The sequence below is a fragment of the Panthera leo genome, chromosome F2, assembly GCF_018350215.1.
Source record: "Panthera leo isolate Ple1 chromosome F2, P.leo_Ple1_pat1.1, whole genome shotgun sequence".
Classification (NCBI taxonomy): Eukaryota; Metazoa; Chordata; class Mammalia; order Carnivora; family Felidae; genus Panthera; species Panthera leo.
The window spans coordinates 57,486,789-57,505,289 of record NC_056695.1 but is presented as its reverse complement, the minus strand read 5'-3'; the positions used below and the strand labels follow the sequence as shown (position 1 = coordinate 57,505,289).

The window sequence follows — 18,501 nt, the reverse complement described above, 5'->3', positions numbered from 1 at the left end:
TAAAAAAAACTTACAAAAATAGCAGAACCAGGTCTTAACCATTAGGGGCTTTACTTTTAAAGCCTATGTTAAATACACTGTGAACTCCAGCCTTAGTTATCCTCAGATTTGCAAATTTGCAGAATTGGTATTTTTTTAGAAAAGGCAAAAATTCATTGAGACTCAAATTTGGTGAATAAATAAGTGAAAATTGTGGAAATACACTGTCCTCGATTAAAAGTGACATTTTCATAAAACAATGATATCAGTTATTAAATTAGTTAATATATGTAAAGCATTTTGAATAGTGTCTGACAGAGAGTAAGCATTCTATAAAATGTTAGCTATTATTACTATTATCAGCAGCAGCAGCAGGAGAAGCATCATCATCTTTATTGTTTTACTAAATGACTTGGAAGGCAATTTCAAGCATATTATGAATAAGGGGGGTATTATTTGAAATGAAAGTATCTCAACTTTTCACAGTAATTAGTTGGAGACTCATATTTATTTGATTACATAGTATAAGTGCTTATTTGTTGATTAAAAAAAGGAGTCCATTTAACATAGGTTTCAATACAGTAGATATTATAATGAAAATTATTCCCAGTAAACTATATCAAATATTTACCAGACAAGTGTCTTACAAATGAACCATGTAAGATAGGAGCAGAGTATATTCATTGCTCTACTATATGTCTACAGGGTGAAACAAACAATAAAATCATCTGCTGTTATAGGCTTATTTATCTTCTTATTAGATCAGGTACTACTGACTGTTATTGGAAAACCCAAGAAGGAATCTGTAGCCATAAAAGTTTAAGGTGAAAGAAATAAAATAACCCTTATTAGGAAAGGCAACAGTTTCATTATACCCAGAATACTTTTGGGGGAGAAGGTCAAATTCAAACATTATACTGTTGGCCTAAAAAGATAGCAACTTTGTTGCATTGGGATATATCCTCCTTTTCTTACAGAAAACATAACAAGTACTATTTAGAGTTTCCCTAACTAACATGAGACTCCAGATTTTGTGTTCCTAGACTTGTGTTCAACTTCCAGTTAAATACTTATCTTTCCAGTTTATCAACATAACGGAAAGCCAGTTAACTCTTTCCTGAGGTAGATGTTTGAGGAGGAAATAGCAACAAAAACTAAGATTGTAAAAGTAGAGAGGTAGAGATTACCAAGAATAAATTTCCTTTTGCACAAGTGTTGTTCTGGAAAGAGCACTGGACTAGAAGTTGGTAAAACTGGGTACAGCCTCCACTCTGTGATTTTAAAAGGATTCCTTAGTATTTGAGGACCATGAGGTCATTAGATAATGGGACGATATAGACTTTTTCCAAGTCTAAATGGAACTATTTGACGTCATGCCAGTAACTCACAAAAGTTTCTCTGATGAGAGCTCAGTTTCACAGTGGTACACGCACACACACACACACACACACAATTGCATATTTTCTCTTAGCCTCACATAAAGAAGTAAAATACATAAGCAAAATAAAATTTAATTGTATTCAACTAATAAGTCCAAAATATTAACATTTCAACAGTAATGTAAAATATTAATGGTATATTTTGCATTGTGTTTTTCAATTAAGTCTCAACAATCTAAACGTGTGTTACACTTACAGCACAGCTCATACTTAAATTTCCAATGCAAAGAGTTGTTTTTTTAATATGCTAGAGGACCAATTTACTTATAATTAAAGTGATAAGTACAATATTTCAATTTATTAGTAACTGTTATTTACCTATATTTTTCTGTAAATTCTTACATAAAATATTCAAATAAATGGGAATCACATTTGTAAATTTCATGTATGAACTATGTTTATGCATAAAACATTCAAATAAATACATTATAACGCTCCATCATTATATGGTTCCAGCACTGTATGGTGCCTCTTACACCACACAACAGGTAAAATAAAATGTAGTACCAAAACAATGAAGTTGTCCTTAACAGCAAAATATTTCGTGCTGTTTCTAAGGTGAAATTAAAATGAATTAGAGTAAAATAAAATTAAAAATGCAGCGTTGCAGTCTCACTAGCCCCATTTCAACTTCTGGAAAGCCACAGGTGGCCAGTGGCCAGTGTCCTGCCCCCACAGACACCGTGAATAGCCCTCCTGGGCAACTGAGCTACTGCTCTCCAATTACAGGAAAGTACTAAATATGCTCAAAACTCACGATAAATACATGGAGACAATATGACAGACATAGTGTCATCTTTCCCACTGTTCCTCAGCTTTGTGTGACTGTCCACTGATTCTTTATGACTTACTGTGTATGATCATTGGACTGCAGGATGTGCCTTATTTTAGACCTTTAGAATCTATAATTATCAGAAAAATCATGATTTTCCTCTCCACCGCATACAGCTTCAAATAAATCCATAAAATAAAAGCATTCAACAAAATTTCTGACATTCCCCTTTCAAATTTTTTAATACATTAATTTCTTTGAAAATCAATCTTCCTTTTTTTTTTTTCCTTTTGGTTCCCTTCAGCATGCTTACTCTGCCAGACAAGTGGGACAGACAGATCTGTCTTTTCCCTACCGAAAAGATACGGAGATGGGTTAAGCTTATGTTTAAGAAATGGGATGGATGCTGCTGATTGAGTATGTTCTGGTTATCTATCGTGGGCATGGTTTCACATGTTCTGTTGTTTCGTTTTTTCCATAAGGATACGCATTCTTTGATTCAGAAAGCATGATAACTTAAATGCAAAAAGCAAAATATCCAAATGCATGTTCAGTTTTAAGAAAACCTCAGATTTTTTAATTTTATTTTTTTTAGTTTTCACTGTTGGATACACTAACATATTCTAATAAATAATTTCCAGAATTCTAGAAAAAAAGATACTCTCAACATGCTTCTTACCCAGGATGAAAACTCAGGTCTTGTGATCACATTAACCTGGTGAATTCGTTTGCTGGGGTTGTCATAACAAAATGGCTTACGTGACAGAAATTTGTTTGTCACAATTCTGGAGTCTGGAAGTTCTAAGATCAAGAGGTAGGTAGGTTTGACGTCTTCTGATGCTTCCCTCCGTGGCTTGCAGATAGATGGTCACCTTCTTGCTGTGTTCGCACACGGCCTTTCCTCCATGCACACTCCTGCCTGGTATTTGTCTCTCTGTGTCAAAAATTTGTCTCCTTGTAAGGTTATCAGCTATATTGGATTAGGGTCCATCCTTAAGTACTCATTTTAACTTAACCACCTCTTTAAAGAATTTATCCCTAAACACAGTCACATCCTGAGGCGCTGGGGTTTAGGACTTCAACATATGAATTTTGGAAGGATAAAATTCAGCCATAAGACACAGTTTCAATGCACATCAGACACAGTTTCAATTCTATAATTAATATACCAAGCCTCAGCTATTAATCAAATTACTAAATGTAACTGAATGTTAAGTTCTTCCCTCTCTCCCATACTAGCACTTAGTAGCCAGGTTCAATGGACAGGGTTGAAATTAGCTGATGTCTCTCCTTCTTGTATTTTCTCTTTCTTCTGAACTCCTTATTTGCTGCTGTTTTAGCTTTTGGTAAGATCAAACAGAAGTAGAGCACAGAAGAGGTAAAGGGATTGGTCTTGACCTCAGTCCTAAACTGGCTACATGCTCACTGGTCCTGATTTTCAGGCTGACTCTGTCATGGGCAGTCCTAGGGCTTTTTCAGTGATTCCAACTGGGCCTCTCACTTCTGCAATTTCTTCTCCCAGGGGGTGCATCTAAAGGGACACTTACTGGACTTGGTCACCAGCCACTTGATATCCCCAGCCTTCTTCTGCTGAGGTTGTTTTTTTTACTCCTCAGGTACCTACTTGGGAAGGTCTCCAAATGGCACTGTTTTAAATCTCCAACACCCATGATCTTCCTTGATCAACCAGAAAAAAAGTTTTGCTCTGAGAAGCTCAAAAAGCAGGCTTATTTCAACACAGAAGCTCTCTCTTCTCTCACCCTCTGAATTTCCTCAACAGATGTCAGTTTTAGCTTATTCCTGTGTGATTTCGACTTTAGCTTTCTCAGACGTGAACAGACACCAATCTTTTCTGTGTGCCAACTTCACGAAACAAATTTCATAACTGAGTGATCCCATTGAAGCCCACATCACTAAACTAGCACCAGAAGGTATCATTCTTTCACCTTCCCCCAGAAAGGCTAGGGAAAGGGTACCCAATGATCTGTAAGGGTTCTCTCAAAGGAAACAATTTCACCGGTCTCCTCTCTTCTCTGTCCGCTTTTAACATCTTTGCTCTGTCCAAAGTGTCCAAGACTCACGAAACAGATTCGTCTCCATTTCTGTTGAAAATTATTCATATAAGAAGCTTAATATGTCATGCATTCATTTAAATATCTTAATGTCTATGGAATTAATGCTTCCACTGAGGCTGAATCAGGAACAGCCGCATTCTAACCTCCTGGTATACACTTCACACACACACACATAGACCTACATCTATGGAAATGTTACACACTTGCTGAAATCAGCCTTTATACTTAGACAGAATATTTCATAGCCAAAAGGAACTATACCTATCATTTTTGGTGCTTGGTGTAATATTTGTATGGTTTGTATCTTTTTAATTGTAGATTTTCTCTCTCAGGTATCTACCTCTCACATCATGATTTAACTCCTGTGATATTGTATGGTACATAAATTAAATATGAAAAATCAATAAGGAATAGGTAATGCAAAATCAGACAATAGCGTGACGTTTCTGAAGGCTAGGATGAATCTAAGGTAAATAAGAAATGGCATATTTCAAGTGTGTGTGTGTGTTTCTATAAGAGAAATTAGGAGAGACGCTAATATTAAGATGAAGATCTAAAGTTATATGTTGGAATGGCAGTTACATATCTGGTTAACTATATCAAAATTGTGAATGCCTTGAATCTTAACTTACTCATAAAGAAACTGAGGAAGATGGATTATGTAATCATTATACTCTTTTTTAGGTAATTTTTAAAATCTTGAGTGATGTCACTTCTTTACATGGTACATCAGTGACTCTCCATAAATGATTTGTAGATGACAGAACAATTTGAGTGTGTGTGTGTGTGTGTGTGTGTATGTGTGTGTGTGTGTGTGTGTGTGTATAAATTTATATACATAGTTATGGGAATAAATTTTTAGGGGAGTTAATGTGAAGCTCTGACTCTAAATGAGGATTAAATCAAATGAAGTTGATTTCTATATGGTCTTAATTTAAATTACATAGTTTATATTTTATGAATATGTCAACATACAGCACATATCTGTCCTAAGATGGCTTTATTCATTTAGTATTTTAAAACTATTTTTGGAAGTGAAAGTAAAGTTTATAAATATATGTATACATATATGTGTGTGTGCGTGTATGTATATATATGTATACATATATGTGTGTGTGCGTGTATGTATATATATATATATATATTTGTGTGTGTGTGTGTGGAGAGAGAGAGAGACAGAGAGACAGAGAGAGAGGCAGGGAGAGAGAGAGAGGAAGAGAAAGAGATACGAACAGAGCCTCCAGGAGACTAAGAAAGGAAAAGAACATGAGTTTCAGCCTTGCCTGGGGCCTAGGGATCTCATTGGCAATTATGGTATGGTGCATGTTCCCTCCTTGGCATCCAGGAACTGGTCAGAACAAGGACCCAGTCCAGCTGTCTTTCCTAAGTCATCCATTCCCCGAAGTCAGGGGTCTTGGTTCAAGGTGTTTGGAGTCAGTGGTCTTGTGTTTATGATGACCCACGAGTCACTCCTTGGATGTTATCTATTTTGCTGGAAGCCCGTAAAGATATTAGTTCTTTGTCCCTTACAAGGAGAACACATGCTATTCGCATTACAAGGGATTTGTAGAGTGAGGTGGGGGTGCAAGCCCCAGCAAGAATAGAAGCAGAGGCAAAGGAAAAAAAACATCTTTTTTAAATGGGGTCCCTTTAGGTTCCAATGTTTGTTTGTTTATTTATTTCAAAAAATGTTTTTAATGTTTATTTTTTTGAGAGAGAGAGAACAGAGCATGAACAGGGAAGGGACAAAGAGAGAGGGAGACACAGAATCTTAAGCAGGCTCCAGACTCTGAGCTATTAGCACAGAGCCTGATGTGGGGCTTGAACCCACGAACCACGAGATCATGACCTGAGCCAAAGCTGGAGCTTAACCGACAAAACCACCACGCACCCCTCAATGTTTATTTTTTAATTTTTAAAAATGTTTATCCATTCTTGAGAGAGAGAGAGACAGAGACAGAGTGTGAGTGGGGGAAAGTCAGAGAGAGAGGAAGACACAGAATCCGAAACAGGCTCCAGGCTCCAGGCTCCAACCTGTCAGCAGTGAGCCCCACGCGGGGCTCGAACTCACAAACCGTGAGATCGTGACCTGAGTCGAAGTAGGGCACTCCATCAACTGCGCCACCCAGGCGCCCCTCAATGTTTATTTTTAATAAAGTCCCAAGGCATCTAAACCTTGGCTGTGTAGCCATAGTTACTTGTTACTTGTGTGCTCTGGCAGTTGAAGACCTGATTAAGAAACATAATATGTCCATCCCGTCTGTTTTATACAATGACTTAGTGGTGGTTCCTGAGGGATTTGTTTTAGCCATCTCTTTCTCTCAACCTCTCCTGATAAATATACAGATATCTCTAGATAGCCAGATGAACTTGATGTAAGTTAAATAATACATCCATGGAAATTTAAGCAGGGCACTGAGTTTGTTCTAACACGATTAAAACTATGTTTGACAATTTTAAGATTTATTATTTATATATTTAAATAACATTTACTAAATATTGCCAACCATAAATAAATACTTTAATCAGTAAATTAGAAATTTGGCCTCTAATATTTACTCCCCTTCCACAAAATTCTAAGTAACAATTGCTAAAGTAAACTAAAGTTATTTCTTGGTGCACAGATTAAAATTTTTAACTTTTTCAATTGAGTTGTTTTATTGATTCCACAGCTATTAAATTACCTTGAAAGAAAAAAAAAACACTAACTGAATCTAGTGCTAAATACTCTGAATGAAGTGCTGTCCCCATAACTACTGACTAGAGGAAAAGGAAAGAGGTCAAGGTTCTTTCCCATGACAATGTTATTTTGCAAATAAAGGACTCAATATTTTAAGCTTTCCTCTACATTGTTCACTAACTCTTCTGTTTTCTCTCATATTTTCTCTCTGTATGTTGAATGCCCTTTAGTATGTGTTTCGTATAGATGACCCTGAAATATTGAGATCTTCCTGTGAAAACTCTTTCTAAATAATTTATAATGTATTTTCATGCTACATTTCTGTGCTTTATTTTGCTACACAACTTCCTTAATAGCTCTGCATAATGCACTCCCATTTAATTAAATGATAAGTAGGGCTGTAGGCCAAAATCAATCTGAATCTGAATGGGATCAATTTGTTTCATACCCTACAAGAGGATTTTATTCCTTAGTATTTTCATAGTTAGAGAATAACCTACTTTAAAGTGGTACAAACCTAACAGAAAACTTTACAAAAATGTCTGCATCTGAGGGCTTCTTTAATCAACACGATGTCAACAAAACCAAAAAGGAAAAAAAAAGTGACATCCCTTTTGGAATAAATTCTATTGTTATAGTGTATTTCTGTCATTACTTTTTACTTTTGTGGCGCTTAAATATATAGCATAAATATATGAATTGGAAAACAAATATTTTATATCTGAGGTCTGTGTCTTCACAGAAGTGGCAGAGATATATTGTCAATGCTGTACTTATGTGACACATATATTATTTAGATTTTATTTATGCATTGTTGAAATGCACATTTTCTTATATGATGTAATTTTAAGATAATTCAATACTGGTTTCTAGTCTCTGTAGCATAGTAGTAAATAGCCTTTCTGGAAGCAGAATGTCTGGAGTCAAATCTTGGTTCTTCTATTTGTTCCACAATTATGCTTTTTATTCATTTTCTTTCCTAAAAACATCTCACTACGTGATCCACATTCCTAAATTTGGATTCTCTGTTCTCTCCATTCTGTATTCTTTTTTCTCAGATCCTATGTTGGTTTTATTAATCCATAAAATATTACTACTGAGGTATCCTAATTATCCTAAGAGTTTATCTCAACTTTCAGATAAAACTAATGCTATCTATATTTTAGGTTAGGTAACTGGTAAATCACACTTATTAAAAATGCCATAGAAAAAAACAGTAACAAGGAATGTGTTTGCTAAAATACAAGAGGTCACTCTGATTTTTATAGGGTGCAAAATAAAGATCAAGTTTTGAGGAACAAATATATAATGAAAAACAAGGAAAAATTAGTAACTTCTATACAAGTCAGTTTCTATTAATTTTTAGATGTAATAGCAGGTTTTGAGTTCTCACTGTCTCTCACACTTACCATGATTCATAACCTCATGTAATTATTTAAACATTTTTCACAAACTGGAAATCCATATAAACATTTAGGTCATTTATGATAGATGTCAGATGAAAGATGACATGTTCCCTAAGAAAACAAGTTGACAGGAAAGTCTGTTTCTCTTCACAATAAATATTAGGAAATACAAGAAAGAGGATGCATAATATATGATAAAAGGTGTAACCTAGTCAAATTAAATCATTTTTCAGAACTTTAGCCCAACCTGATTAATGAAGTAACTGAATCTTTCCTAAATTCTGACCTCCAGTTTTCTTATCAACATGACAAAGTGACATTCAATGACACTTGAGCCAACAGACATTTAGGTTCAAGAGATTATTTCAAAATTTCTTTGTAATTAAAGCTGATTACCTCATTAAAGAAGGCTCATGGTTCTGAATCCGTGTTTTCCATTCTCTGTGAGTGAGCATTTATTTTTGGTTTTCACAAAGGTGGTTTTTAAAATTTTTTTCTTAATTTAACATGAGTGAAAAAAAATAACATGTATCAGAAGAAAATTCAAACATTTAAATATAATTTGTGCATGATGAATTTTTTTTTATGATTCATGGTTATGAATGAAAAATCTGGAAAGAGGAGGCCTAGGTTCAAATCCTGTTTTCATTTTTAAGCAGCGATAGGATCCTCATAAACTTATTTTCTTCAACTGTAAAATAGAGATGTTAATATAATCAAAGGGTTGTATTAAATGAAATTGTTTACCAGGAAATTAACACATTATCTTACATACTAAGAACTAAAAAAATCTCTTATTATTATAAATTTATATAGCAATTTGTATTTGTATGGGTCACTTAAAGTATTTTGTCTCGTAGTTATTTGTAGGTTCCCCTCTTACTAAGGAAATTCCTTAAGAGACACATTCAGCTCACTCCCACAGTCCCACTATGACCTGCCCATAGAAGTCCTTTATCCATTCATTCATTCATTCATTCAACCAACATTAATTGAGTCTCTTCTATGTACTTTGCTAGGGGATATGATGATTAAGGAGAAGAGCAAGACCTTGCCTTCATAGTTGTTTCAATATAGTTGAGGGAACGGGCAAGTAAAATTAAACATGTATACATGTTTACACACATATATACACACATATACATTATATTAAATATATAAAAATATATTTAATATAATATAAAATATATACAATATATGGAATATGTATAAATATATATTACAATATATATTTAATACTATATATATGTATATATGTACATATGTATATACATATGTACATATATGTATATATATACATATGTACATATATATATATTAAACAGACCAAAAAAAAAGGAAATGTAAGTGTGAAAGTGTGACATAAATGTTTACTATAAATGAAAGACCAGAGGGGGCTGGAATAGAGAATAAGGTAGGGGATATAGGACCTAGGTTAGTAATAGGTAATGTATCTAGGTAACATATCTCCTTGATGAAGTGATGCATAAGACAAACCAATGCCTAGTATGAGACGAGTGGAGTAGAAGCAGTGCCAAAGGAGTTGGATTAAGGAGAACAGGCCAGTCAGAATGAACAAAGGCCCTACAGAAGGAAATGCGTAAAAGGCTGAAGAGTCTAAAAAATACTCATGTGGCTGAAATATAACAGAAGTAGTGAGAATGGCCTACAGTACATAGGATCATGTCCTCTGGTAGTGATAAGGGGTACATAGAATTTTATGCAGGAGTGAGGGGTAATATGATTTAATCTTTAATGATATATATATTTTTAATTCCACATCTGTGTGGAAAATGTACTCTAGGGGAATGAAAGTGGGCAAAAGGTTTGTGTTGCATTGCATGAATTAGGATGAGGAAGGAAAAATGCAAAGATGACAGATCTGATATAAATTTGAGTGAAAATTGACAGGATGTAATGATTAATTGGATGTTATGAGAGAAAAAAAGGAAATTATAAATGATACATAAAATTCTCTTGGTAAGAAACAAAACACTCAAAGGAGAAAATGTTTTATAGTGGAAAGAAAGAAAAAGGGTTCTTTCAGGCCTGTTGTATTTGAATTCTAGAGTATATTAGTGTCATCACAAAAATGATCATATAGGTATGTAAAAAAAAAAGATGCATATCTATGTCTGAATACATGACGAGTTCTAAACTGGAGTTTCATTTGGGATTCACCCCATAGAGAGAACATTTAAATCCCTGGGATTTGATGAGTTCCCTCAAAAGACACAAAAGTACAAAGTCAGAGAAAAGATAACCTGGGACTGAGCAGTGAGAAGCTCACTATTTAAATTTTATGCAGAGAAGCAAGAACCGACAAGAGATTGAAAAGAATCTTGCAAGTATCAATAAAGGAGGTGGAAAACTAGAAGAGAATGGCTTCATACAAGTCCTGAAAGCAGACTATTTCAAGAAGAAGGGAGTTGTCAATGTACAACATACACTGAAAGCTTTTCTGCTTTTATCCAAATTAAATTCTTAGAAGAATTTTTTGGTATTCGTTATATCCAATTCCCTTTTTCTCATTCTCTCTTGGATCACTTCCAGTCAACTTCTACTCCTATAATGAATGGAGGTCACTATTTCTCATTTGTTGTATTTTTGAACCTGAACCTAGTAACAGAAATTGACACAGTTGATTTTTACTTGCTCATTGAAACACATTCTGCAATTGGCCTTTAGAATGCCACTCTCTTGCTTTTCTTCTGCCTCACTGGTGATTCCTTCTCAGACTCCTTTGTTTCTTCTCAGATTCCTGATGTACAGCCAGGCTTTTTGCCTCAAGTTGTTTGGTTATCTTATGCAGTCCTGTGGATTCTGTTGATGCTCCCAAGGTTACATTGCCAGATCAGATCTTTGTCCTGAACTGTACCTTGGCATATGCAAGCACCTCTACAGCATCTCCACCTGGATTTATAACATGCTTCTCACACTTAATATCTCATAGTTGAAGTGATATTCTCCCCCAAAGTCTGTTCCTTCTAGTCTTCTCATATCAGCAGATAATTCTTCTTTTCTAGGTGTTCAGAATAAACCCTTGAAATCATCCTTGTCTCCTCATTTTTTATCATTTCACATCAGCAAGTCTTGGCCAGCTCTACCTCAAAATATCCATGATATAATTACTTCCTTCCACTTCCATTGCAACCACCCAGGTTGTAGACATTTTCTCCTCTTGCCTTGATCATTGCAACTTCTTCCCCAAAGGTCTCCCTGCTTCCACCCTTGGCCTTCCATAGTCCATTAGAAAGAATACAGCCAAAATAATATTTAAAAAATCTAAGTCAGTGTCATTCCTCTGCTCATAACCATGCAGTGGTTCTGTCTCAGAGTAAAAGCTTGTCTACTTTACTTACATGATTTACCATTTTTACTTTGTTGACCTTAAATTTTCTTTCCCCATGCCTTCTCTTGCCACAACAGCACGCTCGCTGGTTCTCAAAGTGTCATAAGGGCTCTTGCCTTAGGGCCTTTGCATTCACTTTCCCTGGAAAGTTCTTCCCTTGGATATTTGCATGACTCAATCTCTGATATACTTCATATATTCACTTAAATCTCACTTTCTCAGTGGCGTCTTATTACTCCACTTTTTAAAAATCTTACTTCTTTCTACTCTATTTAAAATTGCATCTCTTCCCTGGCATTCAGCCCACCCCCCTTGAATTTTTTTTTTTTCATAGGGCCATTCATCACCTGACTATAAGCTTGCTAAAGACCAGAGAAATTTGACTATTGTCTATACTGCTATATGTTCAGTCACTAGAAGTGTTCTTGATATATGGTAGGTGCACAGTAAATATTTGTCACTTAGAATAGGATTTGGTAACATAGAGGTCATTTCAGTGGTAAAAGTTTTGCAGAAACTTAGACAAACTTCTTTATGGTGTAAAGTACAAAAGTAAAAATAGGTTGTATATACAATGTCTTCAAGAAATTCAGCTAAGAAGGAAGAGAGAAATGTGAAGGTGGCTACAAGTGAAATGTAGGGTCAGGGTGTGGTTTTACTTTATTTATTTATTTTTTGTTATTTAACCTTGGAGATTGAGAGTATATTTCTATAATTATATAAATGACTATATAGAGTAATAGAAATTAGTAACATGAGAGAGCAAAAAATGTTCTGGAGGTGTCATTGGATATAATCCAGAGCACAAGTAGGTAAATTGCTTGTTTGTCTTTGGTGAGAAGAAGGATACTCTTTCCAGGATAATGAGAAGGAAAAGGGGGATAAATGTTTACTTATAAATGTCATTAAAAATTCTTTATTTAAATTATTCTCAAGGAATGATGGCTAAACCCAACACTATTTTTCAATTTGGAAAAAGTCACACATTCAGCATTATAAAAGATTTAAATGATTTAATTTATAAATTAAAGTTATCCAAAGTAAAATTAGTAGTGAGAAAATGTAGGAGAGAAATCCTAAGTAAAATAGGGCTGAATAGAGACAAAACATTAATCTGAGTTATGTTATCCCAAGTCCCATGTTCTTTCTAATATAATTCACTCTATATTTCACTTTAACTTTTTTGTGTGAATATTATGTTCAGTTAAGTATTTCTATATAATTTTTCAAGAAATGACACTGTAAAAGAAGTTTTAAAAATATGGATTATAGGATCTGTAAAATATATTTTAACTTCTGTATTATTAGTTTTGCCATTTTGTGACAACCAGAACGGGTAGGAAAGATTCAGGACAGGGATCAAACCATGAAACTTGTAAATCATCTTTAATTAATTACTCTTTTAGCCTCTGATAATGTCAACTGACATAAAATTAAAGGTAAGTATAAATATTATATCCTTTTGGCTATCAAATTGCCATCTTTGTATTATGGAGTTCTGATATACCTATTCAGCAGGCTGTAAATTCCCTAGCCAGTAATTACCTGCCACCTGATTGTTAGCTATTATTCATACGTTCATAACAACAAAAATTTGTACAACTATATCTCATGGAGACAGTTGCATGGGGAAAACAGTTATTCATCAAAGAATCATAAACCATTAATGCACATTATAACTTTGAGTGAACTCACTAATTACCTTAAAGTGTGGACGAAACAGATGCTCAAGAATAAATAATTTTAGAACTTGAGTTTTTAGTTATTAAAATTGTTTTAACTTGGGTAACAAGCCTATCGAATAGCCAGAATCTAACTTAGAGAAGGATAAAGTAATTTCATTCTTTCTCATCAGTACCTTTGAATGAGCTGTATCATCTTTTTCTTCTCACCATTACCACTGAACATTGATTTTGTGCCAGGTATTGTATCAAACTATTTTTTCCTACATTTCATTTCATCCATATGGCATGTTATGTAGTGTGTTTCTTTTCTTCATATTACAAATTAGAAATTAGAAGATTCATAGTTACTAATGAGTTTCCTGAAGGTTTCACAGTTAATCAGTGTTGGAATATTCATAGCCAGGTCTTTATGACGTCACAGCATGTGCTCTTACCCAGTATAGCATGACTGTAGGGGAGGAACAGAGTGCTCTATGACTTCCATCAGAAACCAACACAATTTGGGGTGCCTGGGTGGCTCAGTCAGTTAAGCATCCAACTTCAGATCAGGTCATGATCTCACAGTTTGTGGGTTCTAGCCCCATATAAGGCTCTGTGCTGACAGCTCAGAGCCTGAAGCCTGTTTCAGATTCTATGTCTCCCTCTCCTTCTGCCCCTCCCCTGTTCATGCTCTGTCTCTGTCTCAAGAATAAATAAGAATTTAAAAAAATTATAGAAACCAACATGATTACATATTATCACTCTCTTAATTGGCTTCTTTTAAGATCTAGAAATACTATTACATTGATTTATAATTCAGCAGAATGAATTTACTTTTTGGAGTTAGAATACACCTCTATACCAAAGTTCATTTTTTTTTAAGAGCTAAGGTATTGGATATAAATACATAAACTCACACAAATTTCTTCATGATTTTCCACCTTCTATCTAAAACTACAGGCTATGTTCCACCCATCTACTCAAAAGAGCTTTTGCTTTTTTTTTTCTTAAAACATTGTTTAAAATATCTAAGTGACAGCCATGCCAAATAAAAAAACCTAATTAATTAATTTTTCTTAGGGTGAGCCCCACTAATTGAATTGCTATATGTGGATGTTTCCCACTAGATTCGAGGTAAGATTTGGTAGTCCTCTGCCTGCATCTATGTACATGTCTCCCAGATGTACTGAATCACTGCACACTTTCAAAAATCCCATTCATTTCCACATAGACTTCATTAAGTTAGATTCTGAACCTCATAAAGTGGAAGGACAACTTAAACTTCCCTGTCCCTCAAAGAGACAAAATGTTATTTTAATTATATCATTTTAGCTGAGAATAGGTAAGGACAGCTGCAAATGTACCCATTTAATTAGATATAACAAAATTTATGGAACAATTAAAATTAGATTTTAAGGTCAAATCACCTGAATAGAACTTCCATCTCAGAAATGTTCTGGATGTGAAAAAGGCTGACAAGGATTCTTCCTTTCATTTGATTATTTCTGCTTCCATCCTCATGATTTCATAAAGCATTTCATGAATTAAAACTAAGCCATGACTATATTGGTTACTTTCATTATTTATTTAAGGCTCCTTAATTATTTAGAACTTAAAGACTTAAACTCCTCAGTTACTTAAAATTTCCTAATGTAAATTTTAATTAAATATTTATCACAACTCCAAGTGCAACTTAGAATTGGAAATCAGAGATCAAAGCTAAAAGATGTGATAGGTTAAAGTCCTTCAACAAATCTCTCCTATGAGAACTATGGCTTCTGGGTGGCCAGAAAGTAACAAATGACGGCTCAAACTGCGTGCTTTCATGCTACTCTTTGTAGGTTTTCTTTTTACTAATTCCTGTCACGTTATCTGCACCATTACTGAACTGTCATTTTGTGTGCTCTCTCAAACCTCTTCATCTTTGCACAAGCTTTCCATTTAATCTGTTTCCCCCTCCCACCACTGCCTACATCTCTCAAATGCAATCTTCCCCATGTTTTCCCTTACATAGCAATTCAGAGGTGATATTTCTCTTTTCACGTTATTTCCTTGAGTGTAGCCAATTTGTATAGATTCCATATATCCCTTAAGGTGAAATATATGCCTTATTAGCCTTTATGTTCCTCTTCAGACTGAGAATAGTGCATTGGAGATTATAAATCTAGATATCTTTCCTAGAATGAGTGCATATGCAAGTTTTTATTTATTAATTCTGTTTGTATAATATATCAGTTAAATTTTATCTATTTCCAAACTCTTACAGATCCATTTTTTCAAATATAAGCATAAAATACATTTTTTTTTTACCACTGATAATATGTAATTTAATTATTTTTAATTGGCAAGTCTATTATTCTTACCCGTTTGGGAAGGAATGAATGGAGTCACTTGTAGAAGTATTCCAATTTTTAAATAAATAAGACTCATGTGCATAGATGTATTGGTTCTAAATTTATCTAAAGTATAATGTGAAGGAATGCCTGGGTTGCTCAGTCTGTTCTGGTGGTTTCCCTTATTGAGGAGTCTGTGGAGATTTACAAACTGTTGTGGTTTTCTGGATGGCCAAGGGCTCCTGGATGTGTTCATGTGCTGTTTGGCCCCTGTTTTGAACTCCTAGCTAGAATGCAGTGGAACACATATGAATGATAAAAGTTCTCCATAGGTTTTTAAAGTGTATATTCACTGCTGGTTAAAAGTCAAGTCAGCCTCTTCAAAGTGATGTTCTTTGTTGTCTTAGTGAATGTTGGCTTTTTAAATGGCTTTTATAAATTATTAATGTGTTTCTTGGAAAAAAAAAAAACCTGTCTGGCTCAAAACAAACAAACAAACAAACAAACAAACAAGAACCAGAACTCTTGATTTTGACTCAGGTCATGATCTCATGGTTTGTGAATTTGAACCCCACATGGGATTCTCTTTCTCCCCTTCTCTCTGTCCCTTCCCCACTCTCTCTTTCTGTGTCCCTTTCCTATTCTCTCTCTCTCTCTCAAAATAAATACACTTTTTAAAAAAGAGCTTACAAGTATAATGTGAAGAAGGGATGAATATTAAAATGTAGGGCATCAGTGTAGTATTACAGAACAATGAACATAATTGAACTTGGAGTCAAAACCATGAAATTCTTAGCCCATAGAATCTCCATTTTATCAGTGATGAAACAGATGTAATTAATTTATAAATTACTATGATAATTATATCTCATGGTATTTTTGCAAACACTTGTCAAGGTACTTTGACGTTTTAGACATACCAGGAACCACATAGCTTATTTACCCAATTTATCGAATGATTGTTTTTCATGAAAACATTTGACAAGATAGCATTGTATATCTTCTTCCTTTATTGTATTTATTTTCTTCATTGGAATAATAATTATGAAGTACATGCCTGTGTTCTTTCCCAGTTTTCAGTTGCCTTTTGCATCAGCTATTCTTTATAACAACCCTGTTTCTGCTAACAGCTGGAAGTACATGTGTACATTCAGTTGGACATATCTGATGAAACAGAAGACATTATTTCACATATACAGACTATTTGCTTTTTAAAATCTCCTTGATAGGCATAGTTAGTGTAATCACACATTTGTACTTGATATTTGCAAGAAATTAAGCAAATATGATCTGTTTTATCATTTATCTTAATTATCCCATAATCACTGACTTGTCTGTTGAATCCACCTATTGTCCCCAATTATCAAGTAATATTTTTTATAATGACACTAACGTTCTCTTGGATCTGTCCTCTGCCTCTATTGCTTCTTTATAATCAGTTCTCTACACAAAAGTAGAGTGATTTTTTTTAGAACACAAACCAAGTCAAATTCAGAATCCTTGCTATAGCTTCCAAGTACATTGCGAAAGAAATTTGTTGATACAGCTATTTGACTCTATATGATCAATCCTTGCCTGCATCATTAAACCCATTTCTACCCTTATCCTCTCTGCCTATGTCTCAGCAACATCAGCTTTCTGGAGATACTTCCCCCAGCCTTCGTATAGATGACTTCTTCTTCTCTTTTAGGTTATAGTATAAATATCCTTTTCTCAAAGAGGTTTTCATTTTCCAAGTACCAGGAACTCTCCTTTATGCCACTTTTAAAGTTTCCTTCAAATACCTGTTAGTTATTACCTTATTTGTTAATCTGGTGTTTTATTGCCTCTCTTCCCCTTTAAAAATACAAGTTCTTTGAAAGGAAGATTGGCTGTGCTTTTTCCCTTTATATCCCCAGCATGGTAGTGCGTAGCACATAGTAGGCACTCAATAAGATGTTTGTTAAACGAATTAACAAATAAACGCACGTTTCTTGTTCGACATATTAGTTCATTTTCTTAACTGAAGAAACAATACATCTTAAGTCATTCCGTAGAATGCCCTAATCTCATTTTTTTATGCCCCATTTTAGCCTTGGCATCCTTCTTGTTCCTTAAAACGTCAGAGATGAAAATTTTTTGAATATCTTGGATACAATTTGCAGCTTGTATGATAGGCTTTAAGGGTCATGGAAGAGCATTATTCACAGTCACATTTGTGCCAGTTACGCTGGCGTCTCCCTGCTGCTCACAGCATCTGTTTCTTTCAGGGCCCGTGCTCCTCAGCTTTTAGCATTCCCATCACTTCGTCAGTTATTTGTTTGGAACATTGGTTTCAATTAGCCATTTGGATATTTTTTAAACCTCAGTCCTCATTATACTTTCCACATCCTCCCAGGCAGTTCCTTATTCTGCATGGATCTGCTCTTGGCTCTTAACATGGAGTCTCTGGCCTGATGTATTTACCTTTTCAGCCTCTGCAAATGTGCATTCTGGTGCAGAAGCGCTGTAATAGCTCTTTGCAAACTTTTTCATTTTTGGAACGCTCTGGTGGGGAAAAGGTCCAGGAAATCTACCTCATTTTCTTCCACATGCCACGGTGTCACATATTTCTTGTCATAGCAGCAAATTACGACCATCATCAACTCCCTATATGCACCCGTGCACACACACATGCACACACAGGCACACGGACATGTTATCCATTAACAACAAAGTGATCTATTTAAATTTAAATCAGATCTTCCCTCTACATTGCTTACTTAGGATAAATTAGAAAATAAATCCAAACTTCTTGAATGGCATTCAAGTTCCTAATTTCC

At 34.6% G+C, this 18,501-nt stretch overlaps 1 protein-coding gene and 2 long non-coding RNA genes across 5 annotated transcripts in view; 1 reads left to right on the top strand and 2 right to left on the bottom strand.

The window, feature by feature from the left end:
* Positions 1-18,501, top strand: part of CSMD3 (CUB and Sushi multiple domains 3) — a 1,240,952-nt gene that overhangs the window by 467,961 nt on the left and 754,490 nt on the right. The gene's annotated exons all lie outside the window — the stretch shown is intronic.
* On the bottom strand, positions 2,740-8,867 carry LOC122210859. The gene is made up of 2 exons (XR_006198326.1): positions 8,748-8,867; positions 2,740-4,292 (listed from the first exon to the last, which is right to left on the bottom strand). It is a non-coding gene; the product is annotated as an uncharacterized LOC122210859 (long non-coding RNA).
* On the bottom strand, positions 9,006-13,766 carry LOC122210858. Its single transcript, XR_006198325.1, has 2 exons — positions 13,562-13,766; positions 9,006-9,042 (listed from the first exon to the last, which is right to left on the bottom strand). It is a non-coding gene; the product is annotated as an uncharacterized LOC122210858 (long non-coding RNA).